General features: G+C 43.7%; 1 protein-coding gene across 1 annotated transcript in view; it reads left to right on the plus strand.

Annotated features, from left to right (window-relative positions):
- Positions 1–1,044: 1,044 nt before the first annotated feature.
- LOC149461633 (P2Y purinoceptor 2-like) overlaps positions 1,045–19,155 on the plus strand; it is a 51,409-nt gene continuing 33,298 nt past the window's right edge. The window contains exon 1 of the mRNA XM_089678014.1: positions 1,045–1,164. The gene's annotated coding sequence lies outside the window, so the exon portion shown is untranslated. The remainder of the gene's footprint in view (positions 1,165–19,155) is intronic.

Here is a 19,155-nt window from a genome sequence, read left to right on the forward strand (position 1 = left end):
CAACATGAAGTGATAGAAATGTGAGGAAAGTCTTCACTTAGACCAGTGGTTTTCAAACTGCATCCCTGGGGCCGGATGTGGTCCTTTGCTTGCCTATATCTGGCCCTTAAGACATTATTCCTGCCACTGACACCAACAATCGGGCATAATTCCTGCCACTGACAGCAACAGTGGGGCACTATTCCTTCCACTGACACCAACAATCGGGCATAATTCCTGCCACTGACAGCAACAGTGGGGCACTATTCCTTCCACTTACACCAACGATGGGGCATAATTCCTGCCACTGACACCAACAATGGGGCACTATTCCTCTCACTGGGCCCAACTATTTCTTACCCTAATACCAAAGATCGGGCATTGTTTACTCCCACTGGGCACAGCCGGCCCCTCTAAAGTCTGAAGGACAGTAAACTGGCCCTTTCTTTGGACAGTTTGGAAACCCTCGACTTAGGCAATAATTACTAAATAGGTGCTCCCATTGGAAGATTTCCCCTCTTCCTATTTCAGTGACAGCTCATTATTTTCCCTTACCTCCAGTCTCTGTGATGGTAGTCATGAGGGCAAATACAGAGGGTTAATCTCACAAATCCCACAAAAAATTCACAGAAGTTTTATCCTTTTCCCTCCTCTATCCAAACCTAAAACAAAAGTTTTGGATTTGGATCTACTAAGGCTGTTTTTATACATTCACCCGCAATAGATCTTTAAAATGATCTCATTTATAGGCAAATCTAATAACAGTGCTTTAACTTTAAGGAGTAACAACAGTCATAATCTCCGTCTATTCCATTTTTACAATGGCAGATAACACCAATTCACTTACCTTTATACTGACAGTCTCTAAATTACTGGAAATTCTGTCCCTGGCTTCCTTGTAATGGGTTTGTAGGCTTCCTGCCACAGGCTGCATCAGAGGACAGATACTTGATGAAGTCAATCAAAGTTCTGATATTAAGCAACAAAGTCCTTGTCCCCGATGTGTGTACACTCACCACAGTCACAGCACATCCTCGCACAGACATGAGAAGGTGGAGCTCTATGTCAGTGATTCAATTTAATTATAGGTGAATGATCAACTTCTATGTTTATCCAGAGCTGGTGGACACTGTGCAACCTTGTCTGCGAAAGTTCACTGTCCTCCGGATCTCGCTGGGATGGGAGGTAAGTCCCCTCTACATTTATTTCTCCTATTTATATATATATTAACTGGCAGCAATGCAAGGAACAGTCCCAGATGTTGAAGATTTGCTGGAAGAAACTGTCATCTTTGACTATATCCCCGTAAATGTTGATTGGGCTTTTGCAGTTAATATTTCAATTAAAAATTTGTTAAAGGGATTACATTTGAATGTCCAAAAGGTGTTTATATTCCAGAGCAAGGGCGGACTGACCATTTGGAAACTTGGGCACTGCCCGAGGGCCCGGGGTCAGTAGGGGGCCCCATGAGATGCCCCTGGTACCTTTCTCATAGGCTTTTTTGAGTTTGGGCAAGGACACAGGGGCCCCATGATCCCCTATTGCCCGGGGGCCCCATGAGTTGTCAGTCTGCCCCTGTTCCAGAGTAGGATTAAAGCAGTATTAAATCCAAAAGCAAACATTTACAGTATTCTATTGCACATTACCAATTCTTAGATGTGATGGCTGCATTACTTTTCTTTTTCAGGCTTTCTTTCTTCTATTTTCATCTTTCATGCAGCCAGCAAATCTGCTGTTTTTGAGCTCAAATTCTCTGTATCAGTTTACATGAATGAGACAATCCAGTTACTACTGATAGGGGTGATTAACCTCCTTAGCGGTAATCCCGAGTGTAGCTCGGGGTACAATTTCCATACCAAGAGCGGTAACCCCGAGCTACACTCGGGCTTACCATGCGGCGTTGCTCAGGGGGTCCCTGCAGCACTTACCTTGTCCTTCGCTCCCGCGATGTGTCCCCTGCAGCGTCCCAGGCCATCTCCTCCGGCCGATGCCGGCATCCGGCTTCTGTGTTCCGGTCCCTGTGACGTCGGGACGTACGGGCGCCGGAACCGGCGGGAAATTTGAAATTTTTAAAAAATGTCATTTTTGCTGTCATTGCTGTTTCAATGCATTTCACATACAGTCATGGCCGAAATTGTTGGCACCCTTGATATTTTTCCTGAAAATCAAGTATTTCACACAAAAAAGGTATTGCATTAACACATGTTTTGCTATACACATGTTTATTCCCTTTGTATGTATTGGAACAAATATAAAACAGAGGCAGAAAAGCAAATATGACATAATGTCACACAAAACCCCAAAAATGGGCTGGACAAAAGTATTGGCACCCTTAACTTAATATTTGGTTGCACACCCTTTGGAAAACATAACTGAAATCAGTCGCTTCCTATAACCATCAATAAGCTTCTGACACCTCTCACCCGGAATTTTGGACCACTCTTCCTTTGCAAACAGCTCCAGGTCTCTCTTATTGGAAGGACACCTTTTCCCAACAGCAATTTTAAGATCTCTCCACAGGTGTTCAATGGGATTTAGATCTGGGCTCATTGCTGGCCACTTCAGAACTCTCCAGCGCTTCTTTGCCATCCATTTCTGAGTGCTTTTTGACGTATGTTTGGGGTCATTGTCCTGCTGGAAGACCCAGGATCTTGGACGCAAACCCAGCTTTCTGACACTGGGCCCTACAGTGCGACCCAAAATCCTTTGGTAATCCTCAGATTTCATGATGCCTTGCACACAGTCAAGGCACCCAGTGCCAGAGGCAGCAAAACAACCCCAAAACATCATTGAACCTCCACCATATTTTACCGTAGGTACTGTGTTTTGTTCTTTGTAGGCCTCATTCCGTTTTCGGTAAACAGTAGAATGATGTGCTTTACCGAAAAGCTCTATCTTGGTCTCATCTGTCCACAAGACGTTTTCCCAGAAGGCTTTTGGCTTACTCAAGTACATTTTGGCAAACTGTAGTCTTGCTTTTTTATGTCTCTGTGTCAGCAGTGGGGTCCTCCTGGGTCTCCTGCCATAGCGTTTCATTTCATTTAAATGTCGACGGATAGTTCGCGCTGACACTGATGCTCCCTGAGCCTGCAGGACAGCTTGAATGTCTTTGGAACATGTTTCGGGCTGCTTATCCACCATCCGGACTATTCTGCGTTGCAATCTTTCATCAATTTTCCTCATCCGTCCACGACCAGGGAGATTAGCTACAGTGCCATGGGTTGCAAACTTCTTGATAATGTTGCGCACTGTGGACAAAGGCAAATCTAGTTCTCTGGAGATGGACTTGTAACCTTGAGATTGTTGATATTTTGCCACAATTTTGGTTCTCAGGTCCTCAGACAGTTCTCGTCTCCTCTTTCTGTTGTCCATGCTTAGTGTGGCACAGACAGACACACAATGCAAAGGTTAAGTGAACGTCTCTCCTTTTTATCTGCTTTCAGGTGTGATTTCTATATTGCCCACACCTGTTACTTGCCCCAGGTGAGTTTACAGGAGCATCACATGCTTGTAACATTCTTATTTATCCGCAGTTGTGAAAGGGTGCCAATACTTTTGTCCAGCCCATTTTTGGAGGTTTGTGTGACATTATGTCGAATTTGCTTTCTTTCCTCCCTTTTTTTGTTTTGTCCCAATACACACAAAGGGAATAAACATGTGTATAGCAAAACATGTGTTAATGCAATACGTTTCGTGAGAAATACATGATTTCCTGGAGAAATATCAAGGGTGCCAACAATTTCGGCCATGACTGTATATTTTGTCCCGAGTGCTTTGTCCTGTGCCCTGCCTGCATTTTGAATGTTCTTTCTGCCTGGAAACTTAGAAAAGTCCATGGCGTCCAAAAAGCGTCCCTTTACGTCAAAAGCGGTTTTAGAACAGCGATAGTAAATTAGAACCACTTGCAGAATTGAGTGATAATGATTCGTGGGGAAATTCCTCATCAGACACTGAAAACGATTTTGTGACTTTGCTCAGCGATGTGCGAATTTGCCTCTGTATTTCAAATTTCAGTGTTTTCAGTTTGATTATATTATTGAATGAAATTTATTATTATTATATTATTATTTTTTATGATTATTTATTAAATTATAATTTTTGATTTCGTGTTTCAAATTTTATCATATTCGGGATGTTTACTAGACTCTTGTTCGGACAGATTTCAGTGAGTTATTCCTAAAAATTACAGCCTACAATAAAAAACTACATATTTCCATGCAAAAAAATGGTACCGCTTTCAGCACAAAAAATTGGAAAGAATCATACCGCCAGGGAGGTTAAAATGATCAGCTTTTATTGATTCAAAACCTTTATCCAAAAAGGAAAAAGTGTTTGTTGCAACTGATTATTAAGTGTGAGTTTGACTTCAGTTTGTTATTGCATTAAAATCTGCTAGTACACTTAACACTCATATCCCCTCTAGGCTGACAATACTGCTGTCTGCTGTGTCCTGTGCTTATTCCTCCACTAAGGCTAGGTTCACATATGTGCGTGTGGTGCTGCTGCAGATCCGCATGAACATCGGTGCAGCCGCACCACCCGCACAGAGAAATGCGGAACCGCGGGCAGTTGCCAATAATTCTAATGGCACTCCGCCCGCACTGGAAATTGCAACCGTACTGGGAACTGAGGTTCCCATGCAGGCTGCGTTTTCGGAAGAAGTGCAGGAAATTCTTCCCTGCATGTCACGGGGCACGAGAGTCCATTCACGTGAATGGGCTCTCGTGCCCGCGCAAAACGAGACCCGCACGGCCACATATATGTGAACCGGGGCTAATACAGGAGGTGTCTCACTGGCCAGATCACAAGGTGAAAACAGAAGGAAAAAAGCCTAAAAAAGAAAACCAATGCAGCCACCACATCTAATGATTGGTAAAATGCAATATATTACATTTTTGGTTTTGGGTTTAATACCAATTTAAACTCACAAAATAATACTTTTTCTTGTAGAACTCTGTAAGTAAAATAAGATTGCTTAATAATAATTAAATTGAAATAATACAGTTTTTCCCATACTTTATTTTTGTACTTATCCTGTAGAAGCGTACCTACAAATCATGGAGCCTTATAGCAAAATTTAGATGGTGCCCTCTGGCTAACTCTCTCAGTGGCAGCTGGCAATGGCAACTGTGGCAATAGGTGCCATTGATCTTACCCTAAAGAATACCTGAATGAAGGACAGGCAGCAGGAGAGTTGTCACCGTAGTCAGTCCACTAGTATGGAGCAATGCTGTGGATGAACGTAGTCGTGATATAAATATTAATAATAACCAAAATCAGGGCTTTTTTTCAGCAGGAACGCGGGGAATGCAGTTACGACACCTCCAGCACTAAATGTATGTAATGGCAAGGTGTGCTGGGGTGTGCTGGAGAGTCTATTGTTGCTGACTGCTGGGGAACTGTTGTCAGTGGGGAGATCTATTGTTTCAGATGGGGTTTATTGTTGTTGGGAAAGTCCCTTGTTGCTGGTGGGGGATCTATTGTTTCTGGCCGGGGTCAACTGTTGCTGGGAGGGATCTACTGTTGAGGTAGGGGTCTACTGTTGCTGACAATTGGAGGGGTTGTTGGTTTCTGACTGCTGGGAGATCTGTTGCTGTCAGGGGTCCATTGTTGCTGGAACAGATGTATTTTTGGTGGGGAAAGTATTTTGTTGTGGGGGAGTCTATTGTTGCTGGTGGGGTACTATTGTTTTTGCGGGTGGTCTATTATTTCTGGTGGGATCTATTGTTGCCGGGGGGATCTATTGTTGCTGGTGAGATGTATTGTTGCTGAGGGATCTATTGTTAATAGCTGCAGCGGATCTACTTTACTGGTTTTCCGTTATCATGAACAAATCCCATATACATACAAATTACCTAGTACCACAAAATGATACTTGGGTCTTAATTCTCTAAAAGGGGTGATACTGGGAGATGGGTAGGGAGTGGAGTCAATGAGCAGTGCTCAGAGGTGGGTAGGTGGCGAAGAAAAGGGGTGACTCGGAAGGGGGAATACCTGCACCTATTTTCTGAGAAAAAAAGCCCTGACCATAATGACATTTATATTCTGACAAAATGATTAATGCCCTTTAGCACAATTGCTATAATATCCTAATAAAAACTTCTTAAACTCTAAAATCTTTAGATCTTTTTGTAGAACTTCAAACCTCAGCTGTTCTTTAAGCTTTTAGCAGAGATGAAACTCTGGGATTTAACTTCATTAACCATAGAGGGTTAAAACAGAAGTTTGGGGTTCTTAAAAAAAAAAACTCACCTAGGTGAATGCAGCAGGGGTTTGATGCTGCACTTGTCCCCTGCTGCTTCTGAGAACTGAGCGATCAAAGACTGCTGATCACTCGGTTCTCAGTCTTCCGTGAGCAGAGATCTGGTGACTGTTAGTCACCAGCTCTCTGCTCTGCCCCTCCAGCACTCACTGGAGTACCAGGCTGTGGAGGGAGCAGGCTCTCAGCGGCTCGATGAGAGGCTGAGCCAGCTGCCGATCCAGACAAATGGGTGAATCCCGACTGTAAAGTCAGGATCGATGCAGAGCCTGGACTGGCTGAGTGACGTCAGCTGAGAGTGGGCTTTAGCTCACTGAAAATAAGTCACAGGAGTGTAGAACGAACTGTGTAGAACGATTCATAGGAGAAATAGGTCTAAAAAAAAAGCTTCTCCTTTAATTTCAGTCTGTAGGAGAAATTTAGAGGGCAATAAATCTAGACTGCTAAGACAGCTAAGTAAATGCTTCTTATTGCACAAAGAGGGATATGTGACACAATGGTAGTTGATTTACTAAAGGCAGATAGTCTGTTCACTTTATAAATGCAATTGCTTTAGAGCTTAGTAAATGAGGGGAAGCTCTGCTGACTTCCATCATCCAATCACGTGCAAGCAAAAAAAAGCTGTTATTTTATTTTCCTTGCATGTGATTGGGTGTTCTTTGTATAGTGAAGCTTTATCTCATTTACTAACCTCTGGAGCAACTGCACAGTCTATTTGCCTTTAGTAAATCAACCCCCGTGAGTGCATAATCATTTTATTCTGCACATTTTGAAAAATGTGAAAAAAAACCCATTTAATTATTATATGCAGGCTAAAATTACATAAAAAAGAAATGACAATCTTTTTTACACTGTGAAATCATTTACGCTTTGACAGATCTTTAAAAATTGATGGAAAGTGAATTTAAAAACTCCCTGTATGCACTTGGATGGATGGACACAACTGGAATATCAAAGCAATCGAATTATTGTACTGAATTGTATTACTTGGCCATACAGAATTTTGTATGAATGAATGCTTTATAAACAGACTTTCTATAATGAGAAAATCCCACACACACAAAAAATACGCATATGGTGTTGCAGACAAACTTGGAAATATGTTTCCTGACGCTGCACATGTCATAAATATCACAACTACTGTAGCCTCACATGCCTAATTATCTTATGATGGAAAATAGACAACAAAAGAGAACATTTGTACAACGGAAAATGGCACAAGAACTCCAGCCCTGCAGGTTTTATTAATGGTGTCAATCTGTTGCCCAGATAGGGATATTAAAGATCAGGGGCGGACTGACAACTCATGGGGCCCCCGGGCAATAGGGGATCATGGGGTCCCTGTGTCCTTCCCAAACTTAAAAAAGCCTCTGAAAAAGGTACCAGGGGCATCTCATGGGGCCCCCTACTGACCCCGGGCCCTCGGGCAGTGCCCGAGTTTCCAAATGGTCAGTCCGCCCCTGTTAAAGATTAACCCAGTTGGTGATCAACTCAAAGTTGCATGCTTCTTAACACTTTATTATATGTGTGGGAAGACAATGTAATGTTCTGTGGTCCTCTTAAACACTCAAGGCCCAGTCTCACTGATACATTGCAGTAATATGAGGAAATGAGTGTCATTTTGAAAGGCACACCAACATACTACTACATTGGCACACAACACAGCCCCACTATGCGCATGCTGTACATTGTGGTATACTGTGTTAAAAGAACAAAGTCGTGTCCAATTTTGAAAAATACTTTAACATGCAAAATGAATAGGTTGTTTTAACTTTGCCCACAATCAGATAACACGCATATCACACATGTGTTCCTGTAGAGCAGGGGTCTAAAAACAATGGTCCGCTGGTCAAATCTGGCCCCTGAAAGATTTTATCCAGCCCTCTGATGTAAGAGGGACTTTGATGGGCACTTTGATATAGGGAGGACTTTGAAGGGGACGTTGATATAAGAAGGACTTTGCTGGGGAAGCTGATATAAGGAGAACTTTGATGGGGATGCTGATATAAGGAGGACTTTGAAGGGGATGTTGATATAAGAAAGACTTTGATGGGGATGCTGATATATGAAGGACTTTGCTGGGGAAGCCGATATAAGGAGAACTTTGATGGGGATGCTCATATAAGGAGGACTTTGACTGGGATACTGATGTAAGCAGGACTTTGAAGGGATGCTGATATATGGAGAACTTTGATGGGGATGCTGATATAAGGAGGACTTTGATGGGGATGCTGATATAAGGAGGACTTTGCTGGGGAAGCTGATATAAGGAGGACTTTGCTGGGGAAGCTGATATAAGGAGAACTTTGATGGAGATGCGGATATATGAAAGACTTTGATGGAGATGCTGCTATAAGGAGGACTTTTATTCTGATGCTGATGTAAAGAGGACTTTGATGGGGATGCTGATACAAGGAGGACTTTGATGGAGATGTTGATATAAGGAGGACTTTGAAGGGGACGCTGATATATGAAGAACTTTGATGGGGATGCTGATATATGAAGGACTTTGATGGGGATGCTGATATAAGGAGGACTTTGAAGGGGACGCTGATATATGAAGAACTTTGATGGAGATGTTGATATAAGGAGGACTTTGAAGGGGACGCTGATATATGTAGAACTTTCATGGAGATGTTGATATAAGGAGGACTTTGCCTGGGAAGCTGATGTAAGAGGAATTTGATGGGAAAGCTGATGTAAGAGGACTTTGATGGGGATGCTGATATAAGGAGAACTTTGATGGAGATGCAGATATAAGGAGAACTTTGAAGGGGACGCTGATATATGAAGAACTTTGATGGGGATGCTGATATATGAAGGACTTTGATGGGGATGCTGATATAAGGAGGACTTTGATGGGGAAGCTGATGCAAGAGGACTTTGATGGGGATACTGATATAAGGAGAACTTTGATGGGGATGCTGATATAAGGAGGACTTTGATGGGGATGCTGCTATAAGGAGGACTTTAATGGGGATGCTGATATAAGGAGGACTTTGATGGGGATGCTGATATAAGGAGGACTTTGATGGGGAAGCTGATGTAAGAGGACTTTGATGGAGATGTTGATATAAGGAGGACTTTGAAGGGAGTGCTGATATAAGGAGAACTTTGAAGGGAGTGCTGATATATGAAAGACTGCTGGGGAAGCTGATATATAGAGAACTTTGATGGGGATGCTGATATATGAAGGACTTTGATGGGGATGCTGATATATGAAGGACTTTGATGCAGATGCTGATATAAGGAGGACTTTGATGGGGATTCTGATATAAGGAGGACTTTGATGGGGATGCTGATATAAGGAGGACTTTGATGGGGATGCTGATATATGTAGGACTTTGATGGGGATGCTGCTGTAAGGAGGACTTTGATGGGGATGCTTATATAAGGAGGACTTTGATGGGGAAGCTGATCTAAGAGGACTTTGATGGGGATGTTGATATAAGGAGGACTTTGATGGGGGTGCTGATATATGAAAGACTTTGATGGAGATGCTGCTATGAGGAGGACTTTTATTGTGATGCTGGTGTAAAGAGAACTTTGATGGGGATGCTGATATAAGGAGGACTTCGATGGGGATGCTGATATAAGGAGGACTTTTATGGGGAAGCTGATTTAAGGAGGCTCTGATGGGAACTGTGAGGTAAGGGGGCTCTGAAGGGATCAAGTTTATTTGGAATTTCTTTACTTTGAATTACTGTAAAATATACGATGTGGCCCCCATACTGTGGCCTCTGATGTAGAGCATGGTGTGAATGGGCCTTGATGTGGATGAAGCTTAGCTCATCAGTAGCTCATTGAAACTTTGCATTGCAACACAGGTGGAGGTACATATGACTCTCTATAGTGAGAGTTGTAAAAGTAAAAGTAACATTTAGTAGCAATTTCTTATGAATTTCATAATGCTCCAACTGAATGCAATCGATTGCTACTACATGCTACCTGTGTAACTCATACCTGTCATCTGTGTAGTGATTGGTCATTAATATTAACAATTTTACATGTATGACTGTCTTGAGCTACTAAGAACTGCCTTTCTGCTTTCAGCCTTTTCTATACAGACATTAGACAGCAGTTGTTCATGCATGTTGTTGGAAGAAAATTGGCTTAGTGCATGTAAATGCAAAGCTTTCAGTTCTAGATAGTGTGTGAAAGGTCTACATTTTGATTGCCAACTGTAACACCAATGGGTAGATGCACACTCTCTCTTTCTTTTTGGTGGCGATTGTCACTGAAACAGAAAATAAACAGATATGCAAAATTTTAGATTTGATACCAGAGCAAAAGGTTGGGGTGAATCATCCAATGAGGACAAATATCTGAAAACTGGATAAGATGGAAATTCTCCATACTTTACTGAGATTTTCTCTCATTTCCTGTTATGTCTCCATTACAAGGAAAATCTGCCCAATGGGACACAGAAAGCAAAAATAACTTCCAAATGGGGTTTAACTCTCTCTTACCTTCTCCAATTTGAAAAAAGAAAAAAAAGTTTTGCGCTTACGATAGGTCTTACAATTTTATGGATACAACAACCCCTGAGGCATTCTGCAAACCTATCCAACATCTCCTATTCAATGTCAAAACAAAAGAGGTTTTCTTTCATGTACATTACTGACAAGTGTTGAGTAGACTACTTGTATGCTATTACTGTGGTTTGGAGCTTGGGCAGAGACAGTGCTTCTATTCATATCCTGAAGTCCTAGGTTTTGTTTGCAAAGTATAAACTTGACAACGAACAACACGCTCTTTTTTTGCAACAAGGGACTTTTGGCACCATTCCTGGTCCAGTTGGGGCATCATCAACTATCAAAGCTACAGCAACAGCTAATGGAGCACCTTTCTTCCCAGCAAACCCATCACTTTATCCAGGTCCAGCTTCAAAGCAGCATGACCAAATCTGCAGTATTAGGGGAAATAGGAGGCAATGTTGCACTGAATGTTAGCAAGTGAGGCAGCATAAAGAAAAGCAGTCTCCTACACAGCTATAAACCCTTTAACCTCCCTGGCGGTATTCCCGAGTGTAGCTCGGGGTAAAGTTTCAGTACCACAAGCGGTAACCCCGAGCTACACTCGGGCTTACCATGCGGCGCTGCTCCGCGATCCCTCGATCACTTACCTTGTCCTGCGCTCCCACGATGTCCCTCCTGTAGTGTCCCCGGCAATGTCCTCCAGCTGATGCCAGCATCTGTCATCCGGGTTCCGTCCCCTGCGAGCATCGGGACGTACGGGGGATGGAACGGCGGGAAATTTGAAAATAACAAAAAGTGACATTCACTAAAATCACTAAAATCACATAGTATAACATTCCTGTATCAAACCATTTCACATACATTTTGTCCCGAGTGCTTTGTCCTGCGCCCTGCCTGCATTTTTACTGTTCTTTCTGCCTGGAAACTGAGAAACGTCCATGGCGTCCAAAAAGTGTCCCTTTAGGTCAAAAGCGGTTTTAGACCGGCTAGAGAACAGCGATAGTAAATTAGAACCACTTGCAGAATTGAGTGATAATGATTCGTGGGGGAAATTCCTCATCAGACACTGAAAACGATTTTGCGACTTTGCTCAGTGATGTGCGAACTTGGCGCTCTATTTCAAAGTTCAGTGTTTTTGGTTTGATTATATTATTGAATTAAATTTATTATTATTATATTATTTTTTATGATTATTTATTAAATTATAATTTATGATTTCGTGTTTCAAATTTTATCATACCCGGGATGTTTACTAGACTCTTGTTCGGACAGATTTCAGTGAGTTATTTCTAAAAATTATAGGCCTACAATAAAAAAAAATACATATTTCCATGCAAAAAAATGTACTGCTTTGAGCACAGAAATATGGACATAATCAGACCACTATGGAGGTTAAAAATGAATAGGAACAAATGATTTCATAATTTACTTCCTCTTTATTGTAGCATGAATTTGTTATATTACAAAATATAGGCAACAGTTTTGAGCCGCATACACAGCCCTTTTCGTTCCAACAAGTTACAGCCATAATGATTGCATAGGTATACTTAAATAATTAGGCAACCCAGATGTTACTTCAATTCAAAAGCATTAACCCCTTACTAATCTCATAATTATGAAAACAACAATATGCCTAACATGATCCTAAAAAAAAAAATTATAAAAAAGTGAAGAGTATAACAGGTGTACAATTCCAAATCCTGATGCTTCACGAGATCCTTACCTAAAAAAAGAAACAGAAATAAACAAATGCAAATCCAAAATAACATTAAAGTGATTCTAAAAGTTTTGTTTTTTTTTTGTAATAACAAACATGTCATACTTACCTGCTCTGTGCAATGGTTTTGCACAGAGTAGCCCCAATCCTTTTATTCTCGGATCCCCAGTTGGTGTTCCTGGCTCCTCCCCCTTGACCAGTGCCCCCAGTAGCAACCTTATTAAGGGGGCACTGGTGCATGCCTGCTCCCTAGCCCTGTTCTATGTGTCCATAAGACACATAGAGCCGCAGCTCAGCCCCATCCCCACTCTCTCCTCATTGGCTCACTGGCTGTGATTGACAGCAGTGGGAAACAATTGCTCCCGCTACTGTGTCTCAGCCAATGTGGAGAGAGAGAACTGGGAGAGTTGAGGCTCCCAAATACGCTGGATTGAGGGGGGCTCTGGTGAGTATGAGGGAGGGGCTGTACAGGGAGAAGCACACAGAAGGAGACTTACAACCACATAGAGTCTCATAGAGTATATTGTTTTAAGATCATGGATCCATTTTTAACAACTCACAATCACTCCCCTTAGAGCAGTGGTTCTCAACCTTTCTAATGCCGCGACCCCTTAATACAGTTCCTCATGTTGTGGTGACCCCCAACCATAAAATTATTTTCGTTGCTACTTCATAACTGTAATTTTGCAGTGGGAGGACTAGCGCCCCATCACTGATGTCAGTGGGATGAATAGTGTCCCATCGTTGGTATCAGTGGGAGGAATAGTGCCCCATCATTGGTGTCAGTGGGAGGAATAGTGTCCCATCATTGGTGTCAGTGGGAGGAATAGTGCCCCATCATTGGTGTCAGTGGGAGGAATAGTGCCCCATCATTGGTGTCAGTGGGAGGAATAGTGCTCCATCATTGGTGTCAGTGGGAGGAATAGTGCCCAATCATTGGCGTCAGTGGGAGGAATAGTGCCCAATCATTGGCGTCAGTGGGAGGAATAGTGCCTCATCATTGGCGTTAGTGGGAGGAATAGTGTCCCATCATTGGTGTCAGTGGGAGGAATAGTGTCCCATCATTGGTGTCAGTGGGAGGAATAGTGTCCCATCATTGGTGTCAGTGGGAGGAATAGTGTCCCATCATTGGTGTCAGTGGGGGGAATAGTGCCCCATCATTGGTATCAGTGGGGGGAATAGTGCCCCATCATTGGTATCAGTGGGAGGAATAGTGCCCCATCATTGGTATGAGTGGGAGGAATAGTACCCCATCATTGGTATCAGTGGGAGGAATAGTGCCCCATCATTGGTGTCAGTGGGAGGAATAGTGCCCCGTCATTAGTATCAGTGGGAAGAATAGTGCCCCATCATTGGTGTCAGTGAAAGGAATAGTGCCCCATCATTGGTATGAGTGGGAGGAATAGTGCCCCATCATTGGTATCAGTGGGAGGAATAGTGCCCCATCATTGGTATGAGTGGGAGGAATAGTGCCCCATCATTGGTGTCAGTGGGAGGAATAGTGCCCCATCATTGGTGTCAGTGGGAGGAATAGTGCCCCATCATTGGTGTCAGTGGGAGGAATAGTGCCCCATCATTAGTATCAGTGGGAGGAATAGTGCCCCATCATTGGTGTCAGTGGAAGGAATAGTGCCCCATCATTGGTATGAGTGGGAGGAATAGTGCCCCATCATTGGTGTCAGTGGAAGGAATAGTGCCCCATCATTGGTATGAGTGGGAGGAATAGTGCCCCATCATTGGTATGAGTGGGAGGAATAGTGCCCCATCATTGGTATGAGTGGGAGGAATAGTACCCCATCATTGGTATGAGTGGGAGGAATAGTGCCCCATCATTGGTGTCAGTGGGAGGAATAGTGCCCCATCATTGGTATCAGTGGGAGGAATAGTGCCCCATCATTGGTATCAGTGGGAGGAATAGTGCCCCATCATTGGTATCAGTGGGAGGAATAGTGCCCCATCATTGGCGTTAGTGGGAGGAATAGTGCCCCATCGTTGGTGTCAGTGGGGGGAAAAATAGTGCCCCATCGTTGGTGTAAGTGGGGGGAGGAATAGTGCCCCATCGTTGGTGTCAGTGGGGGGAGGAATAGTGCCCCATCGTTGGTGTCAGTAAGGGGAGGAATAGTGCCCCATCGTTGGTGTCAGTGGGGGGAGGAATAGTGCCCCATCGTTGGTGTCAGTGGGGGGAGGAATAGTGCCCCATCGTTGGTGTCAGTGGGGGGAGGAATAGTGCCCCATCGTTGGTGTCAGTGGGGGGAGGAATAGTGCCCCATCGTTGGTGTCAGTGGGGGGAGGAATAGTGCTCCATCGTTGGTGTCAGTGAGGGGAGGAATAGTGCCCCATCGTTGGTGTCAGTGGGGGGAGGAATAGTGCCCCATCATTGGTGTCAGTGGGGGGAGGAATAGTGCCCCATCGTTGGTATTAGTGACACAAATGATGGGGCACTATCCCTTCCACTGACACCAATGATACTTACCTTGCTGACCCCTGCTCCAGCCTGGGCTCGCTCTCTCCCTCTCCCATCTACAGCCTGCATACCTGGCTGCAGCAGCAAAATTTGCACTTACCTGTCAGCTGTCTTCCTTCTCTGGCCTCTCTCTTCACTCGTTCCTGCAGCTCCCTCGATCTTCTTCGATCTCCGCGCGCTGCCGCTCGGCTCCTCCTCTCCAAGCTCCACCTTCTCGCCGGTGATTGGCCGCCTGTGTGCCTCTCCTGAGCTACAGTTCCGGTGGCCAATCAGCGGCGAGGAGGCGGTGACAGGGGCAGCATATCATCCCGCCCACACATCGCCGGAGACAGCAGCGGTGTCTCGGTTCCTAAGACCATCGGAAATATGTGTTTTCCGATGGTCTTAGGCGACCCCTGGGAAATGGTCGTTTGACCCCCAAAGGGGTCGCGACCCCCAGGTTGAGAACCGCTGCCTTAGAGACATAATCAATGATCATAAATTTCTACAGTGCTACAGTGTGTCCATTAGATACAAAATGGTGAGCAAGAGGTAAATCCATTAATATATCCATAATATTTATGATGGCCAATTCTATCCTTAAAGTGTATCTTCACCTTTCCCCACCCATCTTTTTTTTTTCCATCCCTGCCTACCTTCTTGCAGATTCTCTACAGATACTCAACCACCCAGTGGATCCAGCATTGTCCTGCTGAGATCCTATTCTTAGCAGCAGCCACTCAGGTCCCATGCCACCATGTTTGAGTGTCAAGTCATCGGAAGGCTGCTGGCTCTTCTGGATTCAGCCTTTGGGCCTCCTGATGACATGCTGCTAGGTCCACCCCCCTCTTCTTTTGTCAGTGAAGGACTAAGCCTCCTTGGATAGGAGACGTGTATATCCAATGAGGCACAGTGAGCTTAGTGCATGTCATTCGTCTAGGTGAGTGATATGCATGGGAGGGCAAAGTTGAAACCTATTAGCGGAAGAGAAGATGGGTGGAGGTGAAGGTCTGCTTTCAAAGAGAAGTATGGGTTTACAAAAAAAACAAAAACATTTACACTCACCTAGGTGCATGCAGCATTAGTCTGGTGCTGCATCTGTCCCCCACAGCAAATAAGACTGAGAACTGGGCAGTCAAAGACCGCTGATCGCTTGGTTCTCAGTCTTCAGTGAGCAAAGGGCTGTCAGTCAACGCTCTCTGCTCTGCCCCAAACCCCCAATATCCCCCCCCAACACTGCAGAACGAACTGCACTCCTATGATTCCCAGGAGAAGTAGGACCAAAATAGCTTTGGCTATACTTCTCCTTTAAGCTTCTTAGTGGTCTTCTCCATATAAAGACCCCATGGGCATTTCAGTAAATAGACAACTTATAAAATCTGGCAAGTCAAATGTTGTTTATTACAAATTTGATAGTCTTTATGCGGTTGGTTCAAAAAAGCTCACTGTTAATCGTGATAGTGCATTAAATGCATGACAAACAAGGAAAAGAGCTTGTTTGCCTAGAAACGAAAAAGTATTCACTTCAGAATTTGATTGATAATATGACTCGACATGATTATACAGCGTTCCACCCCTCCTAAATGACTGTGTTGGTAAATTGTTAAATCAAGTAACCGTTGGATAATATTCTCCCAAAATGTCCTAATTACAGTACATGCGAAGAGTGTAATCTGAAGTGTCATTATACTAGGACACAAAAGGAAAATGTTTACAAATTTGCCTTCATGATATCCTCCACATTCTCTCCCATTGATGATTGCCTGGCAGATACAGTACTTCTCAACCCAACTTATTTTATTATCCGCTTCCTCCTGGAGAGCTCAAGGGTTTCAAACTCTTTATCTGCAACTTAGATTTCATCTCCATAAGCGTCTATGCTGCTGGACCAGGAGCGGACTGACCATTTGGAAACTCGGGCACTGCCCGAGGGTCCGGGGTCAGTAGGGGGCCCCATGAGATGCCCCTGGTACCTTTTTCATAGGCTTTTTTGAGTTTGGGCAAGGACACAGGGGCCCCATGATCCCCTATTGCCCGGGGGCCCCATGAGTTGTCATTCCACCCCTGGATTAGGCAGGTCCTTGTAATATATAGTTTGAGTAGATCCAAGGTGGAGGTTACAGTCAGTTTGTAACAAGTAAGGTGACCATACATGCTTCAATAAAAAATCGATTTATTTTCCAATCTTTTTCAATGGAAATAATTGATCTATAGTTGGCAATCAATTGGATGGATGTGCCACACACAGGGAAGCAGATTCTGATTGATAGTTAATATACAGGGGCGGACTGACCATTTGTAAATTCGGGCACTGCCCGAGGGTCCGGGGTCAGTAGGGGGCCCCATGAGATGCCCCTGGTACCTTTTTCATATGCTTTTTTGAGTTTGGGCAAGGTCACAGGGGCCCCATGATCCCCTATTGCCCGGGGGCCCCATGAGTTGTAAGTCCACCCCTGTGCTGGACCCAAAATTATTCGAGCAACATGGCAAATTCTGCCCTTGGGACATATTTAAAAACATTTGATGAATGAAAACACATATAATGTACATCTTATTTCTATATGCAGCTTTTATGCTTTCCAACCACATAACACATATATGAGGTGGCAGGAAAAGTGCGTCCACGGCAGTGTGCGCTTGTGTGATGAGAACATGTTTGCTACACACTGCCAGCACAATGAGCGAGGTGTCTCTGATGGCTCTCTGTCATAGCTTCTGATTGGGAGGCAGCAGCCGGACTCCTCATCATGTGACAGCCAATCACAGCAGTCATGATCAGGAAACCGCTCTGCCTCCTGGCAGCCCACTTAAAGGGCCAACAGGAGAAGGCATGAAGGAGTTAAAGATGAATACTATTTGCAAACATATAGAGTCGCCCCCAGGTATTTGCAAAAAATGCAACGCTTTAAACATAAAAAAGTTATTTTCTGAAGCTAGCAACAAAGAAAAAATAAATCCCAGTTGTAAGCAAACCCTAGCTCAATAGAAGATCAATAGAAGTATATACAGCCATGGCCAGAAATATTGGCACCCTTGCATTTCTGTCAATTAATGCACGACTTTGCCCAGAAAATTGTTGCAATTACAAATGTTTAGGCATTCTCATGTTTATTTCTTTTGTTTGTATTGGTATGACACAAAAAAGTGGAGACACAAAAAGCCAGATCAGACACATTCCACGCAAAACCCTCAAAACGGACTGGACAAAATTATTGGCACCCTCAACTTAATATTTGGTAGCACACCCCTTGGAAAAAATAACAGAAATCAAAGGCTTCCTGTAACCATTAATGAGTTTCTTCCACCTCTCTACTGGAATTTTGGACCACTCTTCTTTCGCCAACTGCTGCAGATGTCTCAGATTAGAAGGGTTCCTTTTCCCAACTGCTGTTCTGAGATCTCTCCACAGGAGCTCTATGGGATGGAGATCTGGACTCATTGCTGGCCAGTTCAGTACTCTCCAGCGCTTTGTCTGAAACCATTTCTGGGTGCTTTTTTGAAGTGTGTTAGGGTCATTGTCCTGCTGTAAGACCCATGAACTCTGACGGAGACCCAGCTTTCTGACACTGGGCCCTACATTGCGCCCCACAATTCTTTGATAGTCTTCAGATTTCATAATGCCATGCACATGGTTAAGACATGCAGTGCCTGAAGAAGCAAAGCAACCCCAAAACATCTGTGAACCTCCACCATGTTTGACTGTAGGGACTGTATTCTTTCCTTTAAAGGCCTCATTGCTTTCTTTGAGCACAGAAGAATGATGGACTTTACCAAAAAGCAGTAATTTTGTTTGGTCTGTCCACAGCACATTCTCCCAAAATGATTTTGGCTTCCTCAGGTAAGTTTTGGCAACCTACAATCTGGCTTTTTTATGTTTCTGTGTCAGCAGTGGGGTCCTCCTGAGTCTCCTACCATTGTATCCCTTTTCATTCAGATGGTGACATATAGTGCGAGATGACACAGTTGTACTCTATGTCTGAAGGTCAGCTTGAATTTGTCTGAAAGTTAATTGAAGTTCTTTATCCACCATTCCAACAATCCTTTGTTGCAATCTTTGATCAATTTTTCTCTTCCGTCCACGTCCAGGGGGATCAGCTACAGTGCCATGGGCTGTAATCTTCTTGTTGCACACAATGGACACAGGAACATTATGATCTTGTAATTGATACAGATGAGTTTAATTACAAATTGCAGGAGCATCACAAACTTGGAATCCAATTATTTCTTACAATTTTGAGAAGGTGCCAATAATTTTGTCCCGTCCATTTTTGGGCTTATG

Source organism: Staurois parvus, unplaced genomic scaffold (assembly GCF_062004578.1).
Source record: "Staurois parvus isolate SC_StPar_1 unplaced genomic scaffold, SC_StPar_1.0 ptg000196l, whole genome shotgun sequence".
NCBI lineage: Eukaryota > Metazoa > Chordata > Amphibia > Anura > Ranidae > Staurois > Staurois parvus.